Consider the following 25,871-nt stretch of genomic DNA (forward strand, 5'->3'; position numbering starts at 1 on the left):
CTGTGTGCACACTCATTGGACTGCACACGGGGGTGGTGCCACGGCCACGGGAGGCCTGTGTGCACGCTCACTGGACTGCACTCGGGAATGGTGCCACGGCCACTGGACTGCACACGGGGGTGGTGGCCACGGCCTGTGAGGTTGCATGCGCTCACTGGACTTCTTGTCGGCAGGAAGCGGAAAGCTCTGGGAAGACTTTTACAACCTCCGAGGGTGGGGAGTCGGTTTGTCAGGAGCCCCAGGTGTCCTTGGCCCCAGGATGCTTCCTCACAACCATGTGGGGGCTCAGGGCCTAGTAGAGCATTTGAAACAAACCCAAATTTCAAAGGCTTCAAGGTGACTCCAGGAAGGTAAAGGCAGTGGCTTTTAACAAAATAACTCCTGTTTGATTTCACTCATATTTGGGTGACCTGGCAGTTTTATATCCATAAAAATCTGTTTTCCAGTTTATATTCTCTATCACCACGGTGGTGAGGCCCCACAGCCCCGAGCGGTGGTTCTGGGGGCCGAGCGGCAGGGCGGGCAGAGGGAACCTTCTGGGCGGAGTGCATCTCAGCTTGTGGGCCGCCGGCGTGGGGTGCCCCAGGGAGAGTGGGGGCCGCTGCCCAGCTCTGTGAGCTCACACTCCGAGCTAACCACCCAGAGCCGAAGCTTATTTCATATTTCACTGTTGTGTTTACAGCCCCAGTGTGGTCTTCCCTTTCACGTGAGGAACAGCCGAGCAGGGAGGGTGCCTGTTTCCAGAATTTTAGTTGAAATGCCAAATCAGGTGCCCTTCAAATACTAAACTATTTTTTGGTAAGATAACTATTGCTTTTTTGGCCCCAAATGAAAGACTAAGAATAGAAACCGGCATCTGCATTGAAGATCGGATTTGCGGAATTTGAGTGTGTTTCTGATTATTGCTGCATCACTTTGTCCTGCCAGCAAGTTCTGGAAGGAAAACGCCAAGAGTCAGATTTTAGGGCGGGGGGCGCAAGTCTCATGGCCTGAGTGAGAGTCAGTATCCGGCCCCAGAACTGTTCTGCTAGGCTCTCAGTGCTCAACACATCGAGCTAATACCCAAAAATCTGGAAACTTTATATCCAAATTTGGATTTCTGATTTTTCTGGAAAAATAGGAGGATCTGGAAACACTGCACAGCTGGCTAGAGAGGCGGTGTTCCCACGTGGCAGCCGCCACGGCCTGATCTCCTCTTCCAGCCCGTCCCCTGCTATGGCACGGCCCACCATCGGGCATGTGCTGTTTCTATCTGTGGCAGTAGCTCCGCTGTGCTCGGCTGGGTGGGCTGTGTGCCCCGTGCATGTGCCGTCCAGCTCTCCTGCTCCTGCCCAGCACTCTCTGCCCTCAGGGATACCCGAGTCTGAGGAAAGCAAGGAGCATCTAAGTCCCGCGGCCTGGGAGAGTCATGGACATGGTAGGATCTCATGGAAGTCCACAGAGCGCCCTTCCCGTCCTGGCTCTCAAGACCGGGCCGTGGACAGAGGCTTCCGTGGCAGTGATTGGGGGCCTGTGGCTGTGTGTTCTCCAACTTCTCCAGCAGCTGGCTGTGTCCCCGGCTCAGGAACTTTTACTCCATGTTTAATAATTCAATTTTCCATCCATCCCTCTTCTTGGAGTCATTTTTTCCTTAATTTCCCCTTGTTGTCCCTGCAAGTTACTGCAAACAAGTATGCAGAGACTTTGCAGTGGCCTTCAAAGGAATCACAGCCTGTCTTAGCATGCTGGTTTCGGCTTCTGTCCTCCCCTCCAGACACGGGCACCGCCTGGTCCCCCTAGTGCCGGCCCACGGCGGGGCCTGTCCCGGGTAGGGGGGTCGGGAGGGCACACACGGCACGAGGGCCTTCTGGACGTCTGGGGGTGTGCTTCTCCCGCTGTAGACGGCGCGGTCCCCGGAGCCTGCCGACTGCCCAGAGGGGAGGGCTGGCCACGTCGGGGCCCTCTGTGTGCCCGATCGCCTCTGTGGGCATGCGTCTCAGAGGTAGGGGGCTGGCGGTGTGACGGCCGGCTCCACGTTTACTAACTGTGAGAGGCTGGGCAGAGTCACGTCTGTGGATCACAGTTCTCTCCTCTGTGAAGTTCCTCCGTATCTCCCTGGGCAGCCGAGAGGCTCCAGTAATGTGATTCCATGGGAGAACTGTGCACGGCACCTGGTGCATGAGAAAGGCTTCCTTCCTCTGTTTCCCAAAGGCGTGGAGAGCAGAGATGCTCACAATATCCAGGTTCTGGGCACACATGTCATTTGTGATGCAGGGTGGGTGTTGTGCTCTCTGTGTTTGCAATCACCTTTCCTAACACCAACACTTTCGTGGCCTCTGAGTATCAGAACCAGTGCAAACATGCACAGCTCCGGAGGAGAGACTCCATAACGACTCCCAGGGCCCAGTCATATTTACAAAACCTAAAATGTGTGTGTGTGTGTGTGTGTGCGTGCCGCGCGTGCACCTGGGACTCTTGATCTCCCTCAATCCAGCTAACCGTTTTCAACAGGGCTTGAGACTTCTCTAATTTCCTGGACACGCAGGAGAACGAGAAGCCGGGAAATGGCTCATCCCACACCAGGCTGGCTCTCTGGGGCTCCTAGGGCTCCAGGAGGGCAGGCAGGGGAGACCCGGCCCATAAGGCCAGCGCGGGTGGTCTGGGGCATGAACGAGCAACATCGGTCCTCGCGTTCCTGCGCCCCATGCACAGCACCTGGCCCAGAACGGTTGCTTGATAACCACTGGCCACGTTGTGCTAAACAAAGATATCACAGTTCTCTGAAAAGTCAGGTGGACGCTGGGCAAACTTTCTTGGAAATACGGAAAGAAGTTCTACACAAAGAAAAGGAGTAAAAAAAAAGTGGGACACTTTCTAGAAGGGAAGATTCCTACAGAGGAAGGGGCTGTTCACAAATGTCAACTAGGGAATGCATTTTCCAAAAAGATAGGTGGAGGGTCATTTTAGTGACTTGTAGTTGGTGCTTTTTCAGACAAGAACGATCTGAAATAAAACCGTCACTCTCAGCCCATGGGGCGCCTGCCCCCTCAGCTTCCCGCCGGGCGGCGCGCAGCCCCTCCGGTCCTGTCCCCTCCCGTCCCGTCTCTGCTGCGGGGCGTGGACAAGGCGAGCGCCCTCCTTGCGACACCCAGGCGGCGCCCCTCACTCCTGCACGGCGGCTGCTTACAGACTCACGGATTACTTACAGACTGGCCGGTGGTTTCTGCAACCAAGATCTTTAGCCCCTGGCTCCTCTACATACGGGCCGTTTCTTGTAAATAAAAGACCCTTAATTGGCAAATCGCTGAGAAGACAGACACACAGATAAGAACTTGTAACACCAAGTGCCAAAATGCAAATGCTACCGTGTGGACTTGGGAAGGCCGCGCAGAGCTGTGGGCAGGCTTGGGCCCGGCGCTGACCGCCCTGCGCCGGAGTCTTCCTTCGTCTCTGCAGCTACACGACCTTGGACGCGAGCTAACCCGGCACATCCCCAGTCCCTAAATTATAAGTGTGTGGGTCATAGCACCCACGTGGGTCCTGGGGACGCTGGGAGATCGAAGGAGAAAATGGCTTTGCCAGCGTTCTGGGAAAACTGAAGAGTGTTTGCGTGAGGGGCCAGCGCCGTCCGGTCAGCCGAGCATGCTGGCCGGTCCGCCTGACGGTACAACGTCTTCCTCATTGTTTGGCAAGCCCTGGAGAGGAGGGACCTTGTCCCAGTGTCGGTCCCCGCTGTGATTTACTGAATAAATGAAGTGATCATTCCTTCGGTCGAAAACCTTAAAATCACATTTGACTTTTGTCTTTTCTCCGTTCCTCTGTCAAATCATTCCTCACGTTCTGGTTTTCATGGCCACGCCTTTCTACCACCTGCGTGCAGCTCGAGTTCAAACTCTGGCTATTTGGGCTGAGTCACGGGGATGATCCCGTAATGCCGGACCCTCTCCGTCCCGTCGTCCGCTGTGACGCCATCATCCCATTTCCTTCGTGGACTCGCCGGCTGGAGAGCCCAGGAGCCTTACCTGTTGACCCCCTCCCTCGCGTCGGTAAGCAACGGTGTCTGCCTCTTTTTCCTGTGTTTCTCCTACTTTACTGGATCAGAAATCAGAAGCAGAAACCCAGGGATGCATCAGCTGTGCGGTGGGGGGCCGAGCAACACAGAGCCGACGCCGCGCCCAGAGCCGCGCTCCCTCTGCTCCTCAAGCACCACGAACACACAGAGCAGGCCCCCTTTGTATGCCGACTGTTTACAGACGCGGACTCCGTGCTACACAAACTTCTGTAAGCTGCTGCTTTCCCTTAGGAAAAGTCACAGGTGTGTAACCCTCCAGGCGAGGCCGAGGGCTCAACTCATTTTTCAGACGGATGCATCGTATTTCCCAGAATGTGTGTCCTAAAATTTATCCAGCCATCCCTGTAAGTTCCCTGACTAATGGGTATTTAGGTTGTTTTATTTCATTTAATTGTTTTATTCTGCTATAAAAAGAAGTGCAATAAATATCACACACATCTTGGCGCATATTTCCATAATATAGTTTTTTTAGAGGATAGTTTCAGTTTTTCTGGACGATGTACAAATCCATGCACTTTTTAGTGATGTGTGATTATCCCTATTTTTCTAAGTGCTGATCGACAATGGACCACAGGAGCCTCATTTTTGCCGAGTGACATAATGTACCATCATCGCTCACGTTCTCCTTCCCTGACCGCAGATAAGGTTCAGCGCCTTCCCACACGTGGCCTCTTGCTTTCTCTCTCCTGGGAAATCCTGATGCTCACCCTTTGCCTAGTTTTAAAATGTTCCCATGGATTTGCAATAGCTCCTTGTACATTTGAGGTATGAATCTCGGTGCCCATCTTATTTGGTGGGGGTATTTTCTTTCACCTGTTTTTCCCTTTGCTGGTGGTATTTCCCCCATATATGTAAAAAAATGTAGGTGACCCAACTGGTCACTTGGAAAGAGCTGCTGGGCTCTAGCATGTGGTTGTGGTTTCCGGGTGCTCGCTGCCCTCATGCCAGCGGCCCCGGCCCTCCTGGGCCCTCTCGGGGTACGGTCGGGTCCCCACGCCGGCAGCCCGTCCTCCTCCAGGCTGGAGTGTGGGGGCTCACGTGGGGGTCTGCTCCACATGCTCGTGCCGTGTGTGTGAGCCAGCCAACAAGCATGGCCCCCTGCTCTAGTAAACAGCTGCTCGCCCCACGCCCCCCTGAGGCGGCCACGCAATGAGAGACCACACCCATCCTTTAGGCAGATATAAAGCCCCACACATGTGACCAAAGAACAGCTTTTAATAAGCAGTAATTAATGTCCTATATTCATAAGCAGATCTATGTTCACTCTGAGACTGTATTTGACTTATATTCAGCATTCCCCCAACCTAAATTTTGATAAAGTGTTACAAAAAATAAAATTCAAAGATTCAAATATGTTTTGACCTAGAGAAATATTAATAGAAGGGTCCATTGTATAAGTATTTCAAATTATCCTAGTGGTTTTCTAGTTTATAACTTTCTAAGCCTGTTTTTCTTTTTAAGTTGAAGTACACTCGACATGGAAAACCATTTCGGGTGCAGAACACAGTGACCGGACATCCACACACGTTATGAAAGGCTCGCATGGTGAGCAGTCACCATCTGCCCCCACCTGAAGTTTCTGTCCTTTCGACGATACTCCCTATGCTCTACTTCTCATCCCTGTGACTTATTTATTGTATAACTGGAAGTTTGTACTTTTAAAATCCAAGTTTTCTAAAAAAGATTTCATTTTACTTGTTTTTTTAAGGAGAGAACAAAGCTAAAAGAATAAAGAAGAATTAGGGAAGCTACGTGGGAGGTGTGTCCGTGTCCAGGGGGAGATGAACCACACAATTCCACAGGAAATGTTCAGAAATTAAAATGTTTCAGAAATTGCTCAATGGGAAATGTTCATGAATTTTAGGGAGAAGGGTTCGGGTTTGGAATCTTAAGCATGAAGTGTAGCTTTTTCCATTTATTGTGTCTCTTTGCCCCTTGAGCCTCAGTTTGCTAGAAAGGATACACACAGGACAGTGTCCCCACTGGGGCCCAGGTGGGCGTGCAAGCTCGTAACAGCCCAGGAGAATGGCTCTGCACATGTGGGGGCGTGCCGGCCCCCGCTGAATTGTGACCTCAGCCGTGTGGACACTCATTTTGCCCTCACTAGGCTGTCACTGTCCGATGCCTGTGTGCAGTTCAGGGTTCCTCCTCAAGGGGAGAACTCTGCCATCCGATGAGACAGGGCTCTCAGAGGGCAGGTGTGGGATACCACACGGCGACAGAAGATGATGGGACTATCCAAGTGATGGGAAGCGGACCTAAAGAAACAGCATGTGACAGAAAGCAAGAGAGAAAGTTCTAGAAGGGGTGTGTGGGGGAGGAAGGCACACAGAGTTGTGACCACAGGGTTTTGGGGGAAGCTCTGAGTGCAGTTCATTGGTCCCGATCTCGACCCCCCTCGGGGCGGTCGAACGTGGGCAACACCGCCTTGCTCCGTCCATCCACGGAAGTTCCACCCGTGGATGCTGGGATGTGGGCCTGCTTGGTGCTGGACACCCCTCCGCCCCAACACATCTGGAGTTGGTGCTCATGAGGTCCATGTGGGATCTGAGAGAGGAGTTTGGGGGAGCTGGGACAGCAGTATGCTTTCCACAGACGCCAGTGGATGGGCAGCGAGGGAGGGGAGGCCCCAGAAGGACGGACACGAGGTAAGAGCTTCTGGGAGTAAAGAGAGTGTCTCTCTTTGGTCAAGCCCAGGATGGGGTGGGTCTGCCCCTCAGAGGGGGAGAGGGAGCGGGCAGGAGAGGGCAGGCGGATGGGGCATTAGGAGGAGCAAACAGACCCACTCTGAGGCTGCACGCAGGGAAGACGGCGGGTGAGGGAAAGCAGGGGGTTGAGGAGGGGTGAGAGCTCCCGTCCTGGGAGGAGGAGGTTTTACTGACAGTGGTGGTCTAGGCCACGTCTAACCCCAGTCAGCAGTGCACACTGTGTGGACGGGGCTGTCCCGCCCGGTGTGGACCACGTGCCACCAGGGTGAATTCACATGGTGTGCACGGGTCTGTCCCACCTGGTGTGGACTACATGCCATCAGGGCAAATTCACACCATGTGGAAGGGGTTGTCCTGCCCTGTGTGGACTATGTACCACCAGGATGAATTCACACGGTGTGGACAGGGCTGTCCCACCTGGTGTGGACCACATGCCACCAGGACGAATTCACATGGTGTAGACAGGGCTGTCCCGCCCCATGAGGACCACGTGCCACCAGGGTGAATTCACATGGTGTGGACGGGTCTGTCCCACATGGTGTGGACTACATGCCATCAGGGCAAATTCACACCATGTGGATGGGGCTGTCCTGCCCTGTGTGGACTATGTACCACCAGGGTGAATTTACACGGTGTGGACAGGGCTGTCCCACCCGGTGTGGACCACATGCCACCAGGACGAATTCACATGGTGTAGACAGGGCTGTCCCGCCCCACGTGGAGCACGTGCCACCAGGGTGAAGGGGCCATGCTGTACCTTGTGGGACGTCTTCTCTCCTAGGAAGGGAGGCAGCGTGGCTCCGTGGGCAGGACACGGGCCCGGAGTCAGGGTCCCTCTACGTTCTCTTCCTGGTTCTCCCCAGCTTGGGACTGAGGCGAAGTCACTTAATTTCCCTGTGCCTCCATTTCTCCATCTGCAAAACATGAACACAGCTTAGAGCGCCTATGATTTCACCAGCACGTGAGGAGAGGTTGCAGCAGTGGACAGGGACCCTTGGGTGGCCACCGGGAACCAAGTAGCATCTGTCCCATCCACGGACAAGGGCTCCCCTGGGAAGCGTTCTCGAGGACCTGGGGCCTCTGCTTTGGCTCCGACAAAGGGTCTCCCCAGGGACTTGCTCAGGTGGTGCAGTCAGGGGCCAGCCCTGTCTGTGGCATGGGCTCTGCAGTCTGAGACCGTCTGCTGGACCTGAGAAGGTTCTAGAACTCCTGTTCTCTGGTCCAGAATCCCTCCAGCGCCCTTGCAAGATAACAAGGTAACACTAACAATTCAGTTAACCAGCTCAACAGACAGCCACACAGCACTTCTGGCAAGAAACTATTATATCAACTTGCTTTGTTTGAACAGCAGACAACTGGGTAGTTGAGTTAAATAAGAAACCAAGGGGGTCATTGGGGCCATCTTCCTCAGAACTCCACAATGCCTTCCTGTCATCTGGGAACCAGCCGGCCCTGTCTGCTCGGCTGACCTGGGGGGACTGAGCTGCAAATCCTTTCTGGGCGGACATCATCTTCCCAAGGAATGGCTTCACCCACACAGGCAGTGAGTAAGTGTTTGAACACGTGTGTCTTGCCAAGAACACGATACAGACCACAGAAGATTGAAAATCATCAATTCCCAGAAAGAGAAAGACGTTGTCTTTATCAACTTTGCCACTTAAAACAAGAGAACTTCTCCTACCTCCTCCTTGGGGTTTAATAATTTCCCTGAAACTTTACTATGAGCTCACCGTCGGTCTTACGGCGCAAGCCCCCGGAATGCACGTCATTCGGGAGCAGGGACAATTCCACCTGCTTCGGTATCTTAGCTGCCTTCACCCAGCGGCTGCTCAGTATGGGTTTGTTGATTGAAATGACAAAAGAAAAGAAAAAAGGAATGGGGGGAGGAAGGAAGGAAGGAAGGAAGGAAGGGGAAGGGAGGAAGGAAGGGGAAGGGAGGAAGGAAGGAAGGGAGGGGAACGGAAGGAAGGAAGGAGGGATAGAAGGAGGGAGGGAAGGAAGGAGGGAAGGAAGAAAGGAAGGAAGGAAGGAAGGAAGGGAGGGAGGAAGGGGAAGGGAAGAAAGGAAGGAGGGAGGGAGGGAAGGAATGAAGGAAAACTAGAAACAAGAAAGACCCACACTCCCACTGACATGTGCGGGGAATTCTAAGTGACTGGATTAGGTTATACAAGAGACTCAACCAACCAGTCAAATGTTTAATGGTTAAAAGATCTGAAACCAGGCTGACTTGGGTTGCTAAATCATCTTCATTTATCACCTCATGACCTGAGTTCGCTGTTGTCTAGAATTTTTCAGTCTCTAAAATAGATAATACACAGAAGGGATCCAGTGCACGGGCCTTGAACAGTAGTACGTTCATACATTCCTATCACCACATTTATCATCACACTTACCTATATACCTGCATAGTATTTCTGAGTTTCAGTTTCTCATTTATGACCATGATGTTGTGAAGAGCAACAGAGCTAGATGCAGAGAATTCTGCCTCCCTAATATGAGTGCCTTTCATTAATTCAACCAACATTTACTGAGGGTGTGCTTTTCGGTGTTCTGCTGGACTCGAGTGAGTCCGTATAAAGCAAGGTGGGTAAGATGTTCCTACACAAATCCAAAGAAAAGTGAAAGAAACAATAGAGATAAGTTAAGATCAACGTAGTCACATCTTAAATATGCGAAAAAATAATTTATTTTGGGTATAAAGAAAAAAACCCAGTGTGTTGGGTAAAATAGAAACCACATGGCCATAATTAAATGTACTAAAAAAATAAATAAAAAGAGGAACCTCAATAATTGAGAAAAGCACAACATAATCTACTAAAACAAAAATTAAAACAATGCACTGACATGTTCAGCTTTAATACTGTAACATAGGCAAATGTTTGCCTTTTTAAAATAAATTCTTTTATTAAATTATAGTTATAAAAGAAGCATTTTGCAAACAGCTAATATTCAACTGAATGTTAGTATTATTATCAAGAAATACACATATAAATAGCTCATAATATTTAAAAATTCGACAATTAAATTATATATTAATGAACGATAAGCACTCTTAATTATGGTTCAACTCATGTTCTTAGCATCAATTAAACTGAATATGAGATTCCTATTTACTGCCCCTGTCACATAAGCCGGAAGCATCTTCTTCTGTGGGTTTTGTGTTTTGTTCACAATGAAACCACATTAGACACTGCCCTTTAAAAGAACAAATGGGAGAACGAACAGGAGCGGTACTGGGATGGAGTGATCGTCTGCAGGAACCCTGCATCTTCCTGTGATCCAGCCAGGAGGCGGCTTCCTGCACTCAGGACAGAATTCACTGCAGGGGCCCAGAGCTCCCTCCGTGCCCAGGACAGGGAGTGGCTGGGACGGGGACGGCCGGCAGCCAGGATTTGGCACCAGAGTCCCTCCCTCGTCTTAGAACCTGGCTTTTTTTTTTTTTTTAAACATTCAGTTAGTGGCAGAAATTCCCTCTAGGAAATTTATTTTAGGAAATCAAGGTCTCAGACATAATTTATTTCTGTTTATTTGCTTTAGAAAAATTTACATTCCCAGTGCCTGAATGGAGGGCTAGAAAGGAAAGATGCACGGACCCAGGTGTTCAGCATTCACTGTGGGGCCACACGGTGCCACCTGCCCGTCCAGGAGGCCTGGGGACAGCAGGGACCGTCCCTGCCTGGATTGTGCCCCTAGTCTGTTGATGCTCAGCCCCTGCGAGGCTCCCTTGGGAAATGCCCTTCACTGTTGGGCTTGTCCTTTCAAGGCAGGTCATGTCCCGGAGACCACGGAGGCACGGAGACCAACACAGCGCCCCCCCCCCAGAGGCTCACAGGGACTGCGTCAGTGCTCAGAGCGTCCACACAGCCCGAAGCCTGCTGACCCCAAGAACTTTCTTCCCTCCTTGTTAATTTCTCCCTCTTTATTTCTTTGCTGTTTTTTTGGTGGGGGAGGGGAGGATCTCTCCCAAATGCGTTTGTCTTGTCTACATTCACCCTCCATCCATCTTCACTTTTGTATCTTTTTTCATCTCTTTTTCTGTTTTCTGTATCTTCTGGGAGATTTCTTCAAACTTATCTTTGGGTTTTTCAATTGCAATTTCAAGAATACTATTTTATATGCCAAGATTAGCTTTTATCAGTTATACATTTATATTTACTTTGGTGCTTATTTGTCCTTGTTTTAGAGACTGTCTCACCATTGTGTCGCTAATCTCTCACACACCATGGTATATAAGGAGCACTCTGTTAGTATTTGATTGAACCTGGTATGGGTGAAGGAGGAAGGGGAGGAGGGAGGGAAAGAGAGAGAGGGAGGAGGGACGGAGGGAGGGAGGGAGGGGGCAAGGGAAGAGGGAGGAGTGAGGGAGGAACAGAGAGAGGAGGGAGGAGCTCTCTGGCATTCCTGCTTGTAACTTGGGTGGGGCTCAGCAAAGCGAAGGACCGAAAGACCTACTGGGTGGGATGCTCAACAGTCACAGGGTAACTTGCAGGGTAGGGCAGGTGAGGGGAAAGCAGCTTGGATGTGGGAGGGGAAGCGCCTGCTCCGGCCCTTCCAGCCCAGCACAGGCTCCGCCAGGGCCTCAGGGGAGGCGCACAGGGACTCTGACTCTGGAGTTCCTACAGCTCTCCCTCCACGGGCAATCCTCTCTAGAAACACACGGGAATCCTGTGCTCCTCTGGGTCCGCTCTCCTCAGCTGCCGGTGGGTGAGGCAGCTTCCAGGGGAATCAGGGAAACACAGGTGGAGGCAGAATTTAAAAGATAATCAAAGAAAAAATAATATTTATGATCAAGGAAAGAAGCTGGCCTGCTGTGGAAGAAAAGCAAGGTCCTAACGTAGAAACCACACACGTACGCATGGCTGCATGTCCGCATGCACACACACGGATCCAGGTCTGTGTTCGCACACAGCTGTGTTTATTTACCCGACACGAAGACACGAAGCCACGTAGGACCAACCGTCCCGGGCTTCCCTGCGTCTGACTCCGTGTCTGGCCAGTCCCAGCCGCAGCCTTCTGACCTAGATCAGCCAGGTTACAGCTAATTAAAGCAGACCCTCATTTTCTCAGTGTGGAGTTCACTACACCGATGGCAATTAAAAAGCATCTATCTGCTTAAAGTACAGTTTAAAGGAGGTGCGAGGAAAACCTTGCTGATAATTGAGTCCAAAGGACCAGTAAGAGCTGTGCCGCCGTCGCTGGGAGCAGCGGGGGCAGAGGCTGGGTCACCTGGGGGCTCCACAGGGACGTGAAGGGAGAGAGCTGCTGTTTTGCCCGTAGGCTCTGGGGACTCGGGGGGCTGGCCGGAGCGCCCGTAGGGGGCCTGCCCCCACCTTCCCGCAGCACAGGGAGGGCCCTGGCACAGCCCGGCCTCTCTCGGCCGCTCACTCGCCGCCTCCTGAGCTCGGAGAGGGGAAGACGGAAAACCACCTACATAGCCCATGGCGGCCGAGGCGACATGACCTACGGTGTGGCCACTTCCTGGTGTGAAGGTGAAGGCCGGTGACTTTTACCAGCAGAGCTGAGTCCTGGCCTGGTCAGCTTCCAGCCAGTCCCCTGCTCAGATGACCAAGCGCTCTGAGTCCCCACTCCCTCTCTAGCGCAGGGATCCTACCTCCTGCCCCTTGGTGGGTGGGGGCGTTGACGGGACGGAGTGGGAGCCTTCCTCCCCCAGTGACACGGTCGCTAGGAAGACTGCATGGCGGTGTTTCACGTGCTTGTCATGCACTTTGGAAACAAATGTTGGGTTGCAAAATTTTAAGTATAATATGCTAACAGCCAAAAACCGCAACACACACGGACAAATACAGGCAAGAAAGAAACCCAAATGTCAATATACCTGTGATAGTGGGGCCAGGACTTTGGAATATGTACGTTTTAGCTCCAACTTTCTCTACCATCACTCCGCACTCTTAACCTATTAGCGGTGAGGACAATGCCGTTATTCTCGACATGGCCTCCAGATATTAAATGCGTATTCCTAAACACTAAATTCTGAGGACCAAAGGAGACTTCTTATTAACCAGGCTGACTCCCTTTAAAAATACTAATGATGATTTTGGAGATTTGTGCTTTGTTCTATCCAATTCCCCGTTGATGAGGAATGAATTTTGGCAGGAGGCATGAGTTACACTGAAACGAGTCCCCAGTCGTGTGGTCACCGCTGGGCTGGAACGAGGGGGATGTCACACTTCAATATGGGGCAGAAAGACTCTGGCCAGTTTTGATTTTGCGTACAAGAAAAGCCCTAAGCCCTGGGTCACAGTGGGTCTACGGAGCAGCTCACCCGAGCCACACTTTTCTGCCCTACGCCTCTTATTACACCGTGCGTGTTGTACAGCAACGTGAAGCTAACGAGCCATTATTTGTCCTTCGAACCCTGAATTAGTAGAGTGAGGCCACAGCAGGGAACCTTCCGGAGCCCGGCTGGCCTTGGTAAGTGGCCTCTCCTGTTCACCTGCCCTTTGACTCACAGAGTTCACACGCCAGGCCCGCGGGGAGCCTGAGGTTTGAACACGGGAAGGGAGGAGCTGTGGGATCTCCAGGCCGTCTGCACTGCGTTTTGCAAGGGAGAAGTCTGAGTTCCAGACAGAGGACGCCACCTGGGTGGGCCTGCTTTCAACACGTCCACACTGGCTCAGGGCTGGTGGCTATAGCCCTGGGCGGAGCAGCTGATCTGTAGGTTAGACAGGTGCAAAGCACGGGTTAGAAACAGCAACTAACTAACCCAGTGTCAGATGCTGACCTCATTATCTACATTTCTCACACAAAGGAACTAACTTGGGGAACTTAGGCAAGGTCAAGGAATGCAGACCAGAGAACAGGTTTGGTCTCCAAGCCCGGGGTCCCGGACCCCGTCCGCTGCTGTAAAATGAGACGCGGATCCATTTTCAGTGCAAAGGTTCAGGCGTCCCGGTCACACCCAGCACCTGCGGACTGGAGCCCTGTCCCTTCCCTTCTCGGAGGCAAGCGCGGTTACCGGTCTGCTTTGTGTGTGCTGTTGCCGGGACGCCCAGCGGAGCGCGTGCACACGTAAGCACGCACGCCGTCCGCCGAGCGCCGTCAGCTCTGCCCGACGTGTAAGGACAGAGTTACTTCATTTTCAAGCATAAGTGCTATTATATTTTACTTATGCTTCTACAAACTGTTTTTGTTCAGTTGAAGTTGGAAGCATTTCCATGTGCATGCAGTGAGCCGAGGCTCAGGTTTTGTAATTGGCTATCATTGCACAACAGGGCTGTATGTAACTTACAGAACTTGATGTAAATCCTTTCCAGGGCGCAAACATGCCCCGATACACATTCTTGTGTGTCTCTTCACGCACACACTTGTATTTCCCAACATTTGAAATGTTAGCAGATACCAGTTGCCCTTCGAGGTGGCCTCACCAAGTTCAGTCGGTGAACGTGTGACTGTGCGTGTTTTCCCAACACTTACAGCAGCGTCTGCTTTCATCAAACCTCCTTCGAGGGGACATTTGTGTCTCACAGTCCCTGCGTCTGAACTCGCTGCGTTCTCTCTCCTCTGATTCACCGATCGTATCCTTTGCCTCCTGGATTCCGTGGTCCGTGTGGGCCCTGGTTACTTGTCCTCTTCCTGTGGCACATGCAGCGAACCCCCTCCCCAGTTTGTCTCGCGTCTTTCAGCTTTGCTTACAAACCGAGTGCCGGATGTGAGGGGCTCTCCTCCCCATTCTGGTCTTGCAAAACCTCGACTCTTTACGCCGCATCCAGGAGGGCCTTTCCTACCCCAAGGAAAAGGACTTACTCCGGGATTTCCTCCTAAGTTCTCCTGAGCCACCAGCCACTTGCGGTGATTTTTGACGGTCGTGCGGTGGGGGCCTGACCCCAGGGAGTGCAGGTCCAGGGTCCACAGCGGCCCCGGAGCAGCGGCCCTTCCAGACAGAGATTCCTCCCGCAGAGAGCCCCGCGTGCAGCCCTGCTTCTGCTGGCCTAACGCGGGGACCAGGACAGACAGAGGCCGAGGGAAGACAGACAAACGGGAGCCAGGGGTGAGCACTGAAGAAGGAAGTGGCCGCGGGACCTGGGCAGCACGGAGGGGCTCCCGCAGATGACCGGGACTCCAGCTCCTCCAATGTGGGGATGCTCGGGTTCCCAGGAAGGAGGAGACAGATGGCTGAGTGAGAAGCCGTGAGGACGTTTCCAGTCCAAGGAAGCAGCAAGCGCACAGGCCCAGGAGGACACAGAGGTTCTGGTAAAGGGACACGCGCAGGCCGGGGGCAGAGTGTCCTGGGGTCTTGCTGCCACAGAAGGAGCTCTTGGTTTTATTCTGAGACCGGCAGGTTTTCAAAGGGCTTTAAGTAGTGGGGGCACGTCATCCAAATAATTTTTAAACAGGCCCCTCAAGCCCAGTCACATATGTTCTCTGGAAACCAGAGAGCAGGAGTGAGGGCACGGGGGTGCTCACTGCCTGGGACCCTGCAGAGACTGAGGCACTTGGAGGGGACAAGGAAACACGCCCTGCACTGCAGGTACGCAGAGCCCCACCAGGCCTGAGACCCCATGTCCGGGCAGAGGGAGGACCTCTACAGCGAGTCTCAGATGCGGAGATGCTCCGGGTCCAGGCGGCACAAACCCCGGGGCCGAGTGTGCACGTGAGCCCTCCCGGGAGACCCCTGGCTTCACCAACGCACGTTGGCCTGGATCGGTACGTGGGAAGTACAACCACCTCAGAACACTGGGCACGTAGGGCCTCACCTTGCCACGGGAGCCCTCAGCACACATCTACATTCCCTCCAAGTCCTGGGAGGCTTTGTGCAGGGACAGAATGGGATTCTTCTCCTCTCCAAATAGGTAAGAGCACCTGTCCCGCCCAGTGAGCGCACCTGCCTCCGTGTGGTCCGATGAACAGTCCAAGCTCCCAGCTGCTGAATAACGTCTCATATCAATTTAAATGTCCTTTATTTTATGGGATAGTAGTTTTCTTTGTCAGATTCAGAGTTCCATAGCAGTAATCTTGAATGGTTTTTAAATAAAAAGAGTCACAAATTCGACCAGGTATGAGATGACGGAATACGAGAGAGATTTCAATCTCTCTTTTCCTCTCGTGAATCTGTTAGAACTTCTCTGGGGTCAGAATGATGTACAATATGTTCATGTATAAGGTCAACCTTCGTCCTTACTTATCCATCCAAAAATATCATTTTTCAGCCCGCAAGCTTGACATGGCCAAATTGGTTAAATGCGATAGAGGATGATCATCCACCCACGTGTGACCGAAGTGACAGGGATGTTTCATCTTAAAGGATTACTGCCACTGAGAACAACAACACATACACAGGGGTTAGTGCATCCAAAGTCCTTCCCATCCAGGGTTCCCCGACAGGACTCAGGACTGGGCAATTTTCTCCACCATTTAGAAAAGAAACAGTGTCCACAATCATGATCATTGTTGGATTAGCGCCCTGCACGATCAAAGGAGTGTTATCAACATTCCTGGAAATGTTGTGTTTCACTAAAGCTAATTCTGACGGGTTGAATTGTGTCTCTCAAAAATTCATGTGTGGAAGTCCTAAGCCCCGGGACTTCAGAATGTAACCTTGTCTGGAAATTGGGTCATTGCAGATACAATAGTTCAGATGCGGCCGTACATAACAGGGTGGGCCTCAATCCAGTATTACTGGTGTTCTTAGAAAAAGGAGCAACTTGGATACGATGCACAGGTGCAGAGGATGCTTAGTGACTGTTTCTAAGAGACCAGTGATGCATCTACAAGCCCAAGGACACCAAAGGTCACCAGCAAACCGCAGGGGCCGGAGAGAGGCTGGAGCAGAATCCCCATCATGGCCACAGAAGGAATCAGCCCGTCTACAGCCTGACCTTGAACGTGGGCTCCCATCCTGCAGACCGTGGGCCCGGGAGTGTCTGCTGTGGAAGGCTCCCCGCGGCCCCAGCAAGCGCACACCCCACCCCCCCAATCTGCCCACTCTCACGGGCTCCCTGACCCAGGCCGGGGATGAAGGGCAGAGAGCCGTCACCGCCTGGCATCCTCTCGCTGTCCTGCTGGAGCTCATTTCAAAGCCACTGTTGGCTCTTCTGGGGATTCTTCATTTGGACGGCACTCAAGGTCAGCGGTCATGGCCACCCGCAGCAGGGGAGGCCAGCCACCTGGGTTCAGCCTCCCAGGCCGAGGGCCATTTTAGGCAAATGTCAAACTGCCCTTTTCTCTTCAGATGGGACGAGAAACTGTCCAGTTGTCTGTGGAAAAATGGGATGTGAGCTATGGATGGTGAATATTCGGAATATCACTGTTCATACTTTTCTTTCTCATACTTCCTTGCCCATCAGCCGAAGCCTCCCTCACGACCCGAAGGAGAATTAGGACTGCGGAGGTTGGAGCCCAAGGCAGAGAGACCAGGCAGTGCTCAGGTGTGGGGCCTCTGTGGTAAGCCCTTGAGTATCTGAAGGAAGGACAGAGGGCGCGAGCGCGGGATTCAAGCATGGTCACGGGTTAGCAGAACAGAAAGTGAGCCCAACGCCCAAGGTGGGGGACAAGGCGCTTGCCGCGGGGCTGGGAGAGGAGACGGCGGAGGAGAGAGCAGCCTGCGGGCCCGGGGCAGGAGGCCGCAGTTGTCTGTGGCCTGGGCTGGGTGCTCTGGGGGCTCCAGGCTGTGGACACCAGCTGCCACGCTTAGAGGGAAGCTCAGCTCTCCTCCCGACCAGGTCCGTGAACTTCCCGGCTGTGCACACAGCGACCGTGGAAAGAAAGAGGGGGGTCTCACTCAGCCAGGGCTGCCTGGATGCTGCTGGGAGTGTCCGGGCTCGGCTGGACTCCGTCTAGATAGAACCTGTGTGGACGGTCTGCCCCGGGTCTCACCCGTTCAGCAAGCCGAGGGGGCTGCTCGCCTCCTCAGGGTGTGGAAGGGAGGGTCCCACAGAGGCCAGCCCCGCCCTTCCAGCTCCCTGATCCGGTGAGGACCAGGCGCCGGGCCACCTTGTTCTCTGGCTCAGGCGCGGCGAGTACCGAGGAGCTGGCTGGGACGGAGCCCGCGCAGGCCGCCCTGGGAGGACGTGCCTCCTTCTCGGCAGAGGCTCCAGCTCCAGCAATCTCTTCTCGCATCTAGAGAAGCGTCCAGACCCGAGGTAAGGCACTCTTAGCCACAGCGTTAAAATCAATATGGGATGCATTTCCTGAGGGCTGATCTTCCTTTGAACACAAATATAAAGCAGTGATAGGATCAGATAGGATTGGCTGCCTTCTGTACTTTTGGAATTGCCTGATTTTAAAGTTTCTCAAGGAAAACGAACATTCAGGGTGAGGATGTTCTTGCCAGCTTGCTTTCCTTCTATCTGGAAAACTTGGACTCTCTTCTGAGAAGATATTTTACATTGATTTCGAAATACTTCCCTCAAAGCAAATGTCAATTTCACATAATTTCTGAAGTTTTTCATCCGGACTACAATCTAAAAATTAACATATTGTGTCTAATTCCTGCCCCTGCTCTTAGGACCAGCATCCTCCAGATTCCGAGCGGCGACGGCGTGCCTGGGCCTCTGGCCGCCCCTGCGAGCCCTTCCTCCCGCGGCTGGTGTCATCTCTTCCTGATTCTCAAGCTGCTCCCTGGGCCCCGAAATTCAGGCATGATTCCCTGCCTGAGCCTTGGCAGTTCTCACGCACCGCATAATCTAACTGGTATCTCTAATTAAACAACACATAAAGTTTTACCTCCAAGCCTGTCTTTCTATCAGCTCTTCTCCCGAACTTCAGGCACCTGCCCCCTTTCCCCACCGAGACACCAGGTGATGCCTCAGACTCAGGCTCTTCCTGCCAGCCGACCACCTGTGACCCCCACTTCGGGCCGTGACCCCCGTCAGCCTCGTGCCCTCTCCTCGCAGAAACCGCTCTTAGCTCTGCGTTTCCCCTGCAAGATCTCAGTTGGTGCAAGATTGGAGCTCTTGCATTTCGGCTTGCCATGGCCCCCAGCTTCCTGCTCCCACTAGCGCTGCTGAGTCGGGTCTGTGTCCGCGCCGCTGGCCCCCTCACCGGCTTTGGCCGCGGCTGCCTCTGCGGCCCCCATGGCGGCAGCCGCCCTGGGAACTCGGCGGTTTTCCACTAGGGGAATTTTTCACTTCTAATATCTTCTATGGAAACCGACACTTTCCATAGATGGCAGAAGCTCAGAAGCCTGGGTGAAGTGGGGTGATGGGCAGGGGTCCCCACGGGATGGTGCTCACTTGTTCCCCAAGTTGGCCACTGTGCTTCTGGAAACCCCGGGCTTCGCAGAGCACAGCCCAGCTCAGGTTGCGGATGCTCAGAATCCTGGCGTGGTTCCCTTGGTCCGACAGAGTCACACATCATCCTCCCCACCTGAGGATCCACCTGCTTCCCAAACCACAAGATCCCGGGACCAGAGGCTGCCTTTTGTTTACCTGGCAAAGTGCTTCACACCAAAAAGTGCACAACAGTGTTCACTTAAAAACCAGCACATGTAAGAAACATCTAGACTGGTTTTTATATAAAAAAGACACAGATAACTTGGAAGATCACCAGTGTGATTTTCTTCGTCAGCTGGAATAGTCTGGAGGCATTTTGAGCTCTTTCGAGAAAAGCTATCAGGTTGTTTTCAACAGGGAAGTAAATATGCCCCAGCTGCCCTTGCAGGGAAGGCGGGCTCCCTGGTGCCCTGACCTGGGAGGATGTGATAGCCTCCACATTCACCTAGGGGCTTCAGGGGGCATTAGCATACATTTACATACATTTACATGGAACATTCCTGTCACCCTCAGCTCCCAAACCTGCATACTGAATAAATTTTTTAAAAAGGTAGTGTGACCTATGGCAATTATATTCAAACCCAATATTCAGAACAAGATATACGAAGCAAAACAAAAATCTAAAACGATCAATTACATGCCTGATGAGGATAAAGACAGGCAGAGCCTCGGCAAGAAGCAGAAAACCAGAGAGAGCCCAAGTCTTACAGGGCTTTGCAGCACCAGCCAGCGCGCGTCCCACGTCCTCATTTGTCCCTCGCTGGTTTTAGGAAACGCTTACTGGCAGCGAAGAGCGGTGCTCTGTGGCAGGGCCTTACTGTTCGATTGCTGGCTTCATCACGGCAGCGGATTGTGGCCTGGGTCTCACTGTTCCACTGGACATGTTCCCTGCCAGTCTGAATACACGTTTGCTGAGGTTCTGCTGGGCGTGGCCTTAGGTCACACGTGTCTCCACTGCTGTCCCCACAAGGGTCTGAGGAGGGTCTGGTGGGTGTCTGGAGGGCCTGCCCGCCCTAGAGCGGTGGGGGGGGGGGCTCCGAGAACGCGGCATGAGGCTGGGGACTGGGCAGCAGATGGAGGCGAGGGGCTGAGAGCTCCTTAGATAAGCCTGAGGGGTCCCGACTGGGACACCCCCAGCACGCACCGGAAAGCTCAGGGCCCTAGTGAGGAAGCAGCTTCTCAGGGCTCGTGGCTTCCCGGGGCTGGTTCTGGAGGTCAGTGTTTTCTCCCTGTGCCTGGCCCATGGGTGGGCCTCTGCTGATCAGTACGCCAGCCATCCCCTGGCCCCCGAGGCCAGGAGGTGTAGGGGCCCCTGGGGCCTCGCTGGTGCTGCTCGGGGGAGGACGTGCTGTTGACCGCCCCTGCTCACAGCCACCCTCGTGCTGCTTTCTGGTAGAGTGTTCCTGAATGGCATCCTAGCTCTGCTGCTGGTCAACCCCTCAATGCTGACAGAGGTGGGTTTTTGGGAATTAGGTCCCCTGTCACCTTGGGTGTGGCAGAGTCATCCTCCGTTCTGGGACCATGAAGTGGTTTTCACTGAGTACGAGTGGTCAAGTCAGGACCAGCAGAGAGAACAAAGAGCCAGAGGGAGATGGAGAAGCACAGCACGTCTATACTATCATGTACGGCAACTACCCTCACTGTCTCCAGGAAAGGGGCTGGAGCAGCAAGTGGGGGGTGGAAGGAGATGGTATGGGAGTTAAATCTGCAAGGCCGTCCGAGACGGTCCATGGGTGTGCACCTCAGCCCGAGGCAAAGCACCCGCTCGGGCAGGCAGGTGTCCAGCTGCATCTGGAGACTCGGGAGGTCGGACGGGCGGAGCCGTGCCACGTGTGCCGCTAGCCCCCAGCTAGAGTTAAAGCAGGTGTGGTAGTCAGCTTAGCAACACTGGAAATTCATAACACCAGGCCTTTGTTGTAGCCAAAAGAGGTTTAAGCTTACCCGGACTCATGCATCCGTTCGGGTGGTTCTGTATTTTGATGAGTAAATGACCAAAAGGTCACTTGAAGGGAAATGTGGCTGGTGCAAAGTACAGAAAGCACATGACAACTAACAAAACACTCCTATATTTATATGAAGGACATACTAACTTGACTTCTATGAAATAAGCCAACTCGAAAGATAGCATCGTTAAGATTATGTAATAAAAAGGAGCTTTAAAATTTGAGTTGATTATATTACTACATTAGAAGTACAAATGAAGAAATAATGTAATATACAAGAAAATACAAAATAATAACCAGCCAACACCCTCTGGAGGCTGGCTCAAGGTGGCAAAAACAGCAAAGGGTTCAAACTCACCAACCCAGAGCCTCTTTCTGGTAGCTGTGTGATAGGGACCCAGTTAGGTGACATCTCTGAGACTTCCTGCCTCAGCTGGTAAATGGGGATGGTAAGACCAACCCTGCACACCATGGTCAGGATTAGAAATGGTGTCAATGCCCAGAAGGCTCCTAGAGAGAAGACTGGATACTCGGCAGCTAAGATAATTAATTTAGAACTGCTTTTAGTTCTTAAGAGCAAATGTGAAAACCAAAGAATATAATAGTGCTATTATTGGTTTTTCTTGGATGATTCCTCACAGCCAATCTCAACATCTTGTAGAACTGAATTTCTATCATATTTAGGATCATAATACCAGGTTATGTAAGAAAATAGTTTTCTAATAATGTATTGCAATGCCAGCCAATGAGCTTCTGATTTGTCTGTGTTTTGCCGTACTCATCGGGTAAACACAGAGCTACCTCTCAGAGCCTAAGTGTGAGCATCCAGGTCCGGCACAGCGGTGAGCCTGGCGCACTGGTTGGCTCCGTCGGGTGAGTGAGCCCGAGACCCCGCAGAGGCTCTGGGCCGAGAGGAGCAGGGTGCGGTAAGGACAGTGGGCTTCATGCCTCAGCAGCAGGATGAAAAGTCATGGGGCAGAATGGAAGCGACTCTACAGGATTGACCCCTTACAGGTCAAATCATTCTGAAGATCGGGCCTGCAGATAGAAAGGGAGGCTCTAAATCTGTGCAGGCGAGAAGAGCAGGAGAAAAGGAAGGTCCGGCAGCACCCCTGAAATGGCAGATTTCATCCCATTCTACACCTGAGAGAGCTGCTTTTTAATTCAAGACACATTTGGTATATAGTGAGAAGAGTAAGTTGCTCTCGTCACATAAAGATTAGACTTTGTTAGGAGACATGGTTACTAAACTTGAGTTTGTTAAGGAAAACTTCTTTGGTTCCATGGTTTTTCCTGGGAATCCCCCATGAGTGGCAGGCCCAGGCCAGCTACGAGGACTCAGGACAAAGCCCTTATACCTTCCCGGATCCCACAGTCCCATGGGAGAGACCAGAACCAAACTGTCCACTAACCCGTGTTCAAGGGGCACGGAAGAGGGGCGGTCGAGCCAGAAAAGTAGAGGTTGAGGGGTCACTTCCCTGACAGGAGGGTGATTAACGGGTTTTTGAAGAAGCCTCCAGGAGCCTCAGTTTCCTTATCTGTAAGATGGAACACTAGAATGGATGCTCCTTACAGTTCTTTCCAACGAATATTCTAGAGTTTAAGACAAAGCTTCGGAGTGAAGGACTCTGTTCTAAATATGCCAAACACAGAAAGGTAAGTCATCTTGACATATAATTATACAAGGCAGTCACTCCTACTTCAGGCTCAAGTGACCAGTACATCACATTACTGACTGACCCACACACGCCTCCATCCACATACATGCCCACGTGGACACACACACACACGTCATAGCTTCACTGAACTACCTCTCCATGCTTCGTATGATTTGAATTGGAATTATGTTTGTATGCATACAATAATCCAGGTCCCATTTCATTAAAAAGAAATCTAACATTATCTTCAAAATTGGTAACTGAAGAGTTTGCATGTAATTTAGGAAATTGTTGGCATTTGTCAATTGTTTGTGTGTCAATATATATTGACCAAATACGTATTTTTATGTCTAAGATGATACGAAAATAAACACACGCACCTTTACCATGATTGAATTGTTCTAGCTAACATTTCCCCATGTTTATCTGCATATTTCATAATTTGAGTTTGTCACTTCTTTCCTTGTAAGACAATGGTTCACAAGAACAAATTATAATCCAGTAGAGTGCCGGGTACAACAAATGGCTAATGTACAATTTAGCATGTTTTAAAGTACACAGATGTATATTTTGTGTATGAAGCATTTGATCCTTACCTATTATCCTTCACTCATTCACCCATGTACCGTTTTATTCCATAACCACAAATCGCAAGTCTGCTACTTGCCAGCTACTCGTTACTTCTCTAGATGCTGAAGAGTCACAAAATGGCTAAGAGAAAGCAGTTGACTTAACTATAATTTTAAAAAGTGTAAGTCTAAGATATTTTATATTTAGCTTTATTAGGAATGTATTTTTAAGCTGAATGTATAGCCTGAGAAATTATGCAGGGCTGACAGATACAGACTTCTGGGGTATATTAAGGTAGAGTTTTGTTAATCTGGAAAAATCTCCCTGGAAGTATACTATGATTTCTGTTTCATTTTAGTTTTATATTTGATAGATTTTAAGACATGTCTGTGTTTTGACTTCTAATCAGGATGATTCCTCAATTTAGTGCTTATGTGTGCTTGGTTTAATTGTTTTCCACTTTTCAAAATTAAATCAGATAAAGTCCATATCACATGCTGATAAAAGCATTAGTTTCTAGTATCTCACATTGTGAGCACATAGTTATTTCATAAATATTTCGAATATGTACTAAGTATTTGTATGACTTCAGTTCCTAAATTATGTACCTTTTTTCACCAGCTCTAATAAACAGGACATCTACTAACTTCCAACAAAACAACCCTTTAGCTTTAGAAATGAAAGTTCATTTTTCTATAAACCTTAGAGACTTGGCCTGTCGACATCCCTGAGCTCTAGGACACCTTGGCCCTTCAGGATGGCCCATGTCCTCATGATTTCACAGTAGCTATGACATTGGGAGAGGCACTCAAGACCAGGAGTCACGCTGGATCCGGCTAATCACCTATTTCAGAACTGCTAGGAAAACCCGAGCACTGGGGAGACTGAGTGCATTCCCCACGGTCACAGGCTCGGCAGCCAGAGGAGGTGCTGGTGGGAGGGCCTCCACGGGCCCCTCCGCAGCAGCTCCACCTCGGGGCCGGGACCCCAGGGCTCCCCATCCGTCTGCTCCCGCTGCTCCCGCCTCAAAGGCTCTTTGACATCAAGAGGAAAAGAACCTCAGGTTTCAATATTGAAGAGGACATCGGGAATTAGCATTAAAAAAAATTCTAGGTTTGCACCTTGCTAAAGCAATTGCGTTTGTCATTATATTCTAATAGCGATGAGGCATAGTGGGGGGATCTACCAGACAAACCCTCCCAGGAGACGATTCACTGTCCCTTTTTGTCCCCTACTCAGCATGGTTTGAAGGACGCGGTGATTGAACAGTCCCAGGTGGTGTGACTTTGTGCCCTGGACAGTCCCTTTTTAGAAGTTTCTCCTGAGGAAGCTGTGGCACCACACGGTGTCCCATTTGCCTTTCAGATTACAGTCACATCGCGGTGGTAAGGAGGGGGCTTGCCTCTGACAGAGGAACACACTTGCATTTCCAGAACCTAAGCAGGGAACACACACAGGGAACACACAGGGTGAGAGTCTGGGTCTGCTCTGGGCTCTCACTGAAGTACCTTTGCGACTAGAGATAAGTCATTAAATTCCTCTTATTTTAAAAATGCAACAGACGGATTGAGTGATTCTGAAGTTCTTGCACCCTGGTTTCCAAAGTCCTCCGAGCCCTGAGGGGAGATCAGCTCAGAAAAGATTGCTGGTGTCAACACAGTTCAGATGTTCAGATGTACTGAGTGTTATGCCCCCACGAATACCCCAAATGTAAAGGTCCACAATGGAACTCTTAACTTCTACTCACAGCCTCTGTCCCCAAAGTCTGCTTCATGCAGGTTGGGAGCCCGTCCATCACGTTGCCCACGTCAGAAACATGGGAGCTGTCCTCGATTACGCCCTTGCTCTCGGTCGCCCATGTCAGCAAGTCTTTATGGCTTCTTCTCCACAAGACAGCTCAAATCATTTGTCCTTCATCAGTGCAATTAGTCCAAGCTACACGACCTCCCCATTGCCACGGCAGCCCCTAACAGTCAAATCTATGATCTGTTTAGGAACCAAACTTAAGATACAAATATGTTCCTGGCACCATCTTGCTTGAAACCTGTCAGTGGTTTCCCATTGCACTTAAACATCAGACTCCTTGGGAGGATTACCAGGCTCTCCGATGACACAGCTCCTTTCTTTCTGATCTCTCTGTTCCATGCTGCCCTGCATCCCCTAAGCTCCAGCGAAGGTGTCTTGATTCAGTTCAATGAGCTTATCTCAGTTCTGTCACATGGTCTCTGCTAGTCCCTCCACCTGAAACACTCTCCTCACACTTTTCTTGGCACCAACTCCTTCACCTGAAGCCTCAGCTTAACTGCCGTTATCCCAGGAGAGGCATTTCTGAATCACCATAATGAGAATATACCCGTCATCGGCATCATTCCCTACCCACGGTTTGCTCCCTGAACAATATACTTATTGCAACTTGCAACCGTGTTCTGCGCCCACTTGTTGGTTTTCTGTTGGTGTTGTCCCTCGACGACCACGTCCCGTCCCTGCTGTGCTCCACCCCTTGGTGCAGAGCGTGGCCAGAGTGCTCTGGTGGGACCAGGGTACCTCTTTCTCCTGTAACGGTAGTGATGGCTCACTCGCCCAGAACAAGTGGGCTCGGGTGATAAAAAATGATTGGTTGAACCCCAAGTCACTCTGTTCCTCTCCTGCCCCCAACACTGATTCTACACAGCCTCACATCGCAATTATTTTGTGTGATTGTCCTGTTTTCC

General features: G+C 51.5%; 1 protein-coding gene across 13 annotated transcripts in view; it reads right to left on the minus strand.

The window, feature by feature from the left end:
- MYT1L (myelin transcription factor 1 like) overlaps nucleotides 1-25,871 on the minus strand; it is a 418,649-nt gene that overhangs the window by 137,527 nt on the left and 255,251 nt on the right. For all 13 annotated transcript variants that reach the window (XM_032430012.1, XM_032430004.1, XM_032430005.1 and 10 more), the window contains one exon: nucleotides 7,517-7,673. The gene's annotated coding sequence lies outside the window, so the exon portion shown is untranslated. The remainder of the gene's footprint in view (nucleotides 1-7,516; nucleotides 7,674-25,871) is intronic.

The sequence above is a fragment of the Phoca vitulina genome, unplaced genomic scaffold (assembly GCF_004348235.1).
Source record: "Phoca vitulina isolate PV1807 unplaced genomic scaffold, GSC_HSeal_1.0 scaffold42, whole genome shotgun sequence".
Classification (NCBI taxonomy): domain Eukaryota; kingdom Metazoa; phylum Chordata; class Mammalia; order Carnivora; family Phocidae; genus Phoca; species Phoca vitulina.